Source organism: Bos taurus, chromosome 29 (genome assembly GCF_002263795.3).
Source record: "Bos taurus isolate L1 Dominette 01449 registration number 42190680 breed Hereford chromosome 29, ARS-UCD2.0, whole genome shotgun sequence".
Taxonomy (NCBI): domain Eukaryota; kingdom Metazoa; phylum Chordata; class Mammalia; order Artiodactyla; family Bovidae; genus Bos; species Bos taurus.
The window spans coordinates 41,656,069-41,662,935 of record NC_037356.1 but is presented as its reverse complement, the minus strand read 5'-3'; positions in this window follow the sequence as shown (position 1 = coordinate 41,662,935).

Here is a 6,867-nt window from a genome sequence, read left to right as displayed (position 1 = left end):
ACCCCTCTATGTTATTAGCATTGTGAATGGACAAAAGGCAAGTGAATATCAACTGTCCTAGAGGAAGCGTGAGGATGAAATGGTACCAGTTTACAGATATTTTAGGATATGATGAAGATAAATATATGTCTCAGCTGCCCCTTACTGACCTTTGGCTCTACCCCCAACAACTTACTAGCAGAATTTCTCATCAGTTTGGCTTGTGGGAATACTTAGCCCTTAATTAGGACCTCTCTTTTCTACTGGCTTCAGATAAGTGTGACCAATATAACCTCTGAAGGATGAGAAAAAGACACTTTCTTTCCCCAGAGTCCAGTCTTCTTTAACTTTGGGGTACAAAGGTGTTGAGCAAAAGGGTAAGTCCCACCAGGAACATGAACAGTGTCTGGGTTGGTCAACGGCCCATATGATTCAGTGGTAAAAATGCAAGGCTTCAGGCTGAGACAGTTCCAAAGATTACCTGGAACAGGAAAATATTGCTCCCGAAGAGCTGTAGATTCATAAAGATGCCAAACAAAGGTATTGTGCTTCCTAATCTGTAGTGAACAGAAGAGGGAAGACACAAACCATAGGGTTTAGAGCCCAGCTTTAGAGCTGCAGTCTACGATTGTATTGACCCAGGCAGTCAATGGTCAAGCCTAAAGGATAAAGACCCAGCCTGTATAATATGTCATTTTAAGGTTGTAATTATAAAGCTACCATAAATAATTATATGACAATAGTGAAAATGATACTCTTGTCATTCTTTTGTCTGAGTCACTTAGTATAGAGTTGGCAGTGAAACGAAAGCATAACTTGATCAAGTCACCATATTGGATGGTGTATAGAAGTTGAATATAGAAGGGTAAAACTTAGAGAAGGATTTCTTTCTTAAGAGTTGTCAGTATGCTTTGAGTTCTTCCTTTCCTTCACCAACCTCAGTACTATAAACAATTTCCTTTTTCTCAACTAGTGGTTGAAGCAGCAAAAATACTACTATGTCCCCTTAACCTGGGAGCACAGTGTCTGGTACCTAACACAATTCTAGGGAATTTAAGTTCATGTCTGATTTCTTAGGGCCAAGAGAAATGTAAGAATTCAGGCAAACAAGCATGCATCAACTGCACGATATGAAAGGGAATCAAAAGTTCCCACTGGGGATCTACAATTTACCCAGGAAAGATCTAAGGGAAAGGAATCCACTTTAAAGATCTGTTACACCCAGAGAGAGCTAGACTTAGACATTTCAACGGAAGAAACACCACAGATCACAGCAATCCCAAGACAGTAAGTCCTTTCTTGACCAGTATCTCTACTTTTCCCCCCTATTCTTATTGTCTAGAGTAAGGAAATCTTAAGCTGATTGTCTAGATTAAGAAACCTATGTATATAGCCCAGTGGGTAGATAAAAGATTGAAAAAGCACAATGCAGTTAAATGCAGAAGTTGTCTGCTAGGATATGCCTAGGAAGAGGTAAACTGTATAATTCAGTAGTTAATTTTTTAAACTTGGCATTGGCTCTATATTATCCTGTATGGGATTTAAAAACACACTTACACACACACACTTCAAAAATTCAGAATTAAATATAAAAATTTCCCTCTATACATCTGGGTCTCTTTTGCTGTCTCGCATACAGGGTTATCGTTACCATCTTTCTAAATTCCATATATATGCATTAGAATACTGTATTGGTGTTTTTCTTTCCGGCTTACTTCACTCTGTATAATAGGCTCCAGTTTCATCCACCTCATTAGAACTGATTCAAATGTATTTTTTTAATGGCTGAGTAATACTCCATTGTGTATATATACCACAGCTTTCTTGGCATTAAAACATATATAATATCATAAAAGAAATGAATCACCAGACCAGGTTTGATGCAGGATACAGGAAGCTTGGGGCTGGTGCACTGGGATGACCCAGAGGAATGGTATGGGGAGGGAGGTGAGAGGGGGTTCAGGATGGGGAACACATGTACACCCATGGCAGATTCATGTTGATGTATGGCAAAACCAATACAATATTGTAAAGTAAAATAATAATAATAATAATATACAAAAATTAAAAAAAAATTTCCCTCTGATCTCAAAATAAGTACTTATATCCCAAGAGATAATGCACATGATTTGGGGTGCTAATGCCCCAAATTGGAAACAAAAGTCCACCAACATTGAAGTACATAAAGAAATTGTAGTGTATTCATGTAGTGGACACTAAAGCACTAGGGAAGAGAACAACCTACTGTTACATGCAATAGAATGGGTGAATATTCATGAGTAAGCATGAGGAGAGAGGGCCTGTCACAGAACCCTGTATCAATTTACACTACTTGACAGCCAAGATCAACAAATACTCATCTATAGTGAAGGAGATCAGAATAGTTATTAATTTTTATTTTGCACAGGAGAGGGAAGTGAGGAGAGAAGAGTCAGGCAGTGGTGGTGGTTATTGCTGTATGGGGTAACTTGAGGGGAACCCCTGTGGAAATAGGATCTTTCTATCTTGATCTGCAAGTTGGTTTCAGTTTTACATTTAGAAATATTCATTGATTTGTATATACTCATGATCTCATCCCCCTTTGTGGATCACAGCCTTTTCGTGGTGAAGGAACTTACATAACTCAATGAAGCTGTGAGCCATGCCATGCAGGGCCACCCACGATGGATGGGTCATAGTGAAGACTTTTGACAATACATGGTCCACTGGAGGAGGAAATAGCAAACCACTCCAGTATTCTTGCCATGAGAATACCATGAACAGTATGAAAAGGCAAAAAGGTTTGACACCAGAAGATGAGTTCCCCGGGTTGGAAGGTGTCCAATATGCTACTGGGGAAGAGTGAGTGAAGGGCAATTACTCATAGCTCCAGAAAGAATGAAGCATCTGGGCCAAAGTGGAAGCAACACTCAGTTGTTGGTGTGTCTGGTGGTGAAAGTAAAGTCTGATGCTGAAAAGAACAATATTGCATAGGAGCCTGGACTGTTAGGTCGAAGGATCAAGGTAAATTGAATGTGGTCAAGAAGGAGATGGCAAGAGTGAAGATCGACATCTTAGTAACCAGTGAACTAAAATGGATGGGAATGGGTGAATTTAATTCATATGACCATTATATCAACTACGCCATGCAAGAATCCCTTAGAAGAAATGGAGTAGCCTTCAGAGTCAACAAGAGTCTGAAAAGCACACTTTGGTGCAATCTCAAAAATGATAGAATAATCTCAGTTCACTTCCAAGGCAAATCATTCAACATTATACTAATCCAAGTCTATGCCTTAACCTCTGATGCCAACGAAGCTGAAGTTGACTGGTTCTATGAAGACCTACAATATCTTCTAGAGCTAAAACCTAGAAGATGTCCTTTTCTTCATCAGGGATTTGAATGCAAAAGTAGGAAGTAAAGAGATACCAGTAATAACAGGCAAGTTTGGCCTTGGAGTACAAAATGAAGCAGGGCAAAGGCTAACAGAGTTTTGTCGATGGAACATGCTAGTCCTACCACATACCATTTTCCAGCAACCTGAGATAAAATGATGCTACACAGAGACATACCAGATGGTCAATACCAAAATCATATTGATTATGTTCTCTGCAGCTGAAGATGGAGAAGCTCTATAAAGTCAGCAAAATTAAGACCTAGAGCTGACTGTGGCTCAGATCATCAGCTCCTTATTGCAAAAGTCAGACTGAAATCAAATAAAGTAGGGAAAATCAATAGGCATTTCAGGTATGACCTGAATCAAATCTCTTATGATTATGCAATGGAGGTAACAAATAGGTGCAATGGATTAGGTCTGTAGACAGAGTGCCTGAAGAACTATGAACAGAACTTAATAACATTGTACAGGAGGAAGTGAATAAAAATCATTCCAAAGGGGGAAAAAATGCAAGAAGACAAAGTCGTTGTCTTAGGAGGCCTTACAAATAGCTGAGAAAAGAAAAGTAAAAGGCAAGGAAGAACGGAAAAGATATACCAGACTTAATGCAGAGTTACAGAGAATATCAAAGAGAGATAAAGACTTCTTAAGTGAACAATGCAAAGAAAAGAGGAAAACAATAGACATCTTTTTAAGAAAACTGGAGATATCAAGGGAGCATTTCATGCAAGGATGGGCATGATAAAGGGCAGAAACAGCAAGGACCTGAAAGAAGCAGAAGAGATTAAGAAGAAATCGCAAGAATACACAGAGGACCCATACAAAAAAGGTCTTAATGACCCAGATAACTGCAATGGTGTGGTCTCTTATCTAGAGCCAAACATTCTGGAGTGTGAGGCCAAGTGGGCCTTAGGAAGCATCACTATGAACAAAGCTAGTGCAGGTGATAGAATTTCAGCAAAGCTATTTCAAATCCTAAAAGATGATGCTGTTAAAGTGCTGCACTCAATATGTCAGCAAATTTGGAAAACTCAGCAGTGGCCACAGGACTGGAAAAGGTCAGTTTTCATTCCAATTCCAATGAAAAGCAGTACCAAAAATGTTCAAACTCATTTCACACGCTAGTGAGGTTATTTTAAAAATTCTTCAAGCTAGGCTTTAGCAGCACATGAACCAAGAATGTATAGATATACCATCTGGGTTTCAAAGAGGCAGAGATCAATTGCCAACATTTGTTTGATTATGGAGGAAGCAAGGGAGTTCCAGAAAAACATCCACCTCTGCTTCATTGATTATGCTAAAGCCTTTGACTGTGGGGATCACAACAAACTGTGGAAAATTCTTACAGAGATAAGAGTACCAGATCACTTTACCTGTCTCTTAAGAAACCTGTACACAGGTCAAGAAGCAACAGTTAGAACTGGACATGGAAAAATGGATTGGTTCCAAACTGGGAAAGGAGTACGACAAGGTTGTATATTGCCACCCTGCTTATTTAACTTATATGCAGCATACATTATGAGAATTGCAGTGCTAGATGAATCACAAACTGCAATCATGGTTGCCTGAAGAAATACTGACAACCTCAGATATGCAGATGATACCATTCTAATGGCAGAAATTGAGGAGGAACTAAAGAGAGTCTTGACGAGGGTAAAGAGGAGAGTGAAAAAGCTGGCTTGAAACTCAACGTGAAACAAACTAAGATGACATCTGGTCCCATCACATCATGGCAAATAGAAGGAGAAAAATGGAAGCAGTGACAGATTTTCTTTTCTTGGGCTCCAAAATCACTGCAGATGGTGAAATCAAAAGATGTTTGCTCCCTGGAAGGAAAGCTATGACAAACCTATACAGCATATTAAAAAGCAGAGACATCATTTTGCCGACATTAGGTTTATATGATCAAAGCTATGGTTTTTCCAGTGATGATATACAGATGTGACAGTTGGGACATAAAGAAAGCTGAACATTGAAAAATTGATGCTTTTCAATTGTGGTGCTAGAGAAGACTCTTGAGAGTCCATTGAACTCCAAGGAGATCAAACGAGACAGTTCTAAAGGAAATCAACCCTGAATATTCACTGAAAGGACCGTTGATGAAGCTCCAATTCTTTGGCCACCTGATGTGGAGAGTCAACTCATTGGAAAAGACCCTAATGCTGGGAAAGACTGAAGGTAAAAGGAGAGGGGGATGACAGAGGGTGAAATGGTTAGATAGCATCACTGACTCAATGGACATGAATTTTAGCAAACTCCAAGAGTTAGTGGAGAACAAAAGAGCCTGGAGTGCTGCAGTCCATGGGGGTCACAAAGAGTTGGACACAATTTAGCAACTGAACAACAACAATTTGATCTCTTCATATTACAGTTTGCAAAGTTTTCTCCTATTGTGGTCAATACTGAAATCAGACTGATTATATTCTTTGCAGCCAAAGATGGAGAAGCTCTATACAGTCAGCAAAAACAAGACTGGGAGCTGACTGTGGTTCAGATCATGAACTCCTTATTGCCAATTCAGACTTAAATTGAAGAAAATAGGAAAAGCCACTAGACCATTCAGGTATGACCTACATCAAATCCCTTATGATTATACAGTGGAAATGACAAATAGATTCCAGGGATTAGATCGGATAGACAGAGTGCTTGAAGAACTATGAACAGAGGTTCATGACATTGTACAGGAGGCAGTGATCCAGACCATCCCCAAGAAAAAGAAATGTAAAAAGGCAAAATGGTTGTCTGAGGAGGGCTTACAAATAGCTGAGAAAAGAAGAGAGGCGAAAGGCAAAGGAGAAAAGCAAAGATATACCCCTTTGAATGCAGAGTTCCAAAGAACAGCAATGAGAGATAAGAAAGCCTTCCTCAGTGATCAATGCAAAGAAATAAAGGAAACAATAGAATGGGAAAGACTAGAGATCTCTTCAAGAGAATTAGAGATGCCAAGGGAACATTTCATGTAAAGATGGGCACAATAAAGAACAGAAATGGTATGGACCTAACAGAAGCAGAAGGTATTAAAAAGAGGTGGCAAGAATACAGAGAAGAGCTATACAAAAAAGATATTTATGACCCAGATATCCACGATGATGTGATCACTCACTCACCTTGAGCCAGACATTCTGCAACGTGAAGTCAAGTGGGCCTTAGGAAGCATCACTATGAAGAAAGCTAGTGGAGGTGATGGAATTCCAGTTGAGCTATTTCAAATCCTAAAAGATGATGCTGTTAAGGTACTGCACTCAATATGCCAGAAAATTTGGAAAACTCAGCAGTGGCCAAAGTGGAAAAGGTCAGTTTTCATTCCAATCCCAAAGAAAGGCAATGCCAAAGAATGCTCAAACTACTGCATGATTGCACTCATCTCACACACTAGCAAAGTAATGCTCAAAATTCTCCAAGCCAGGCTTCAACAGTACATAAACTGTGGACTTCCAGATGTTCAATCTGGATTTAGAAAAGGCAGAGGAACCAGAGATCAAATTGCCAACATCTGTTGGATCATGGAAAA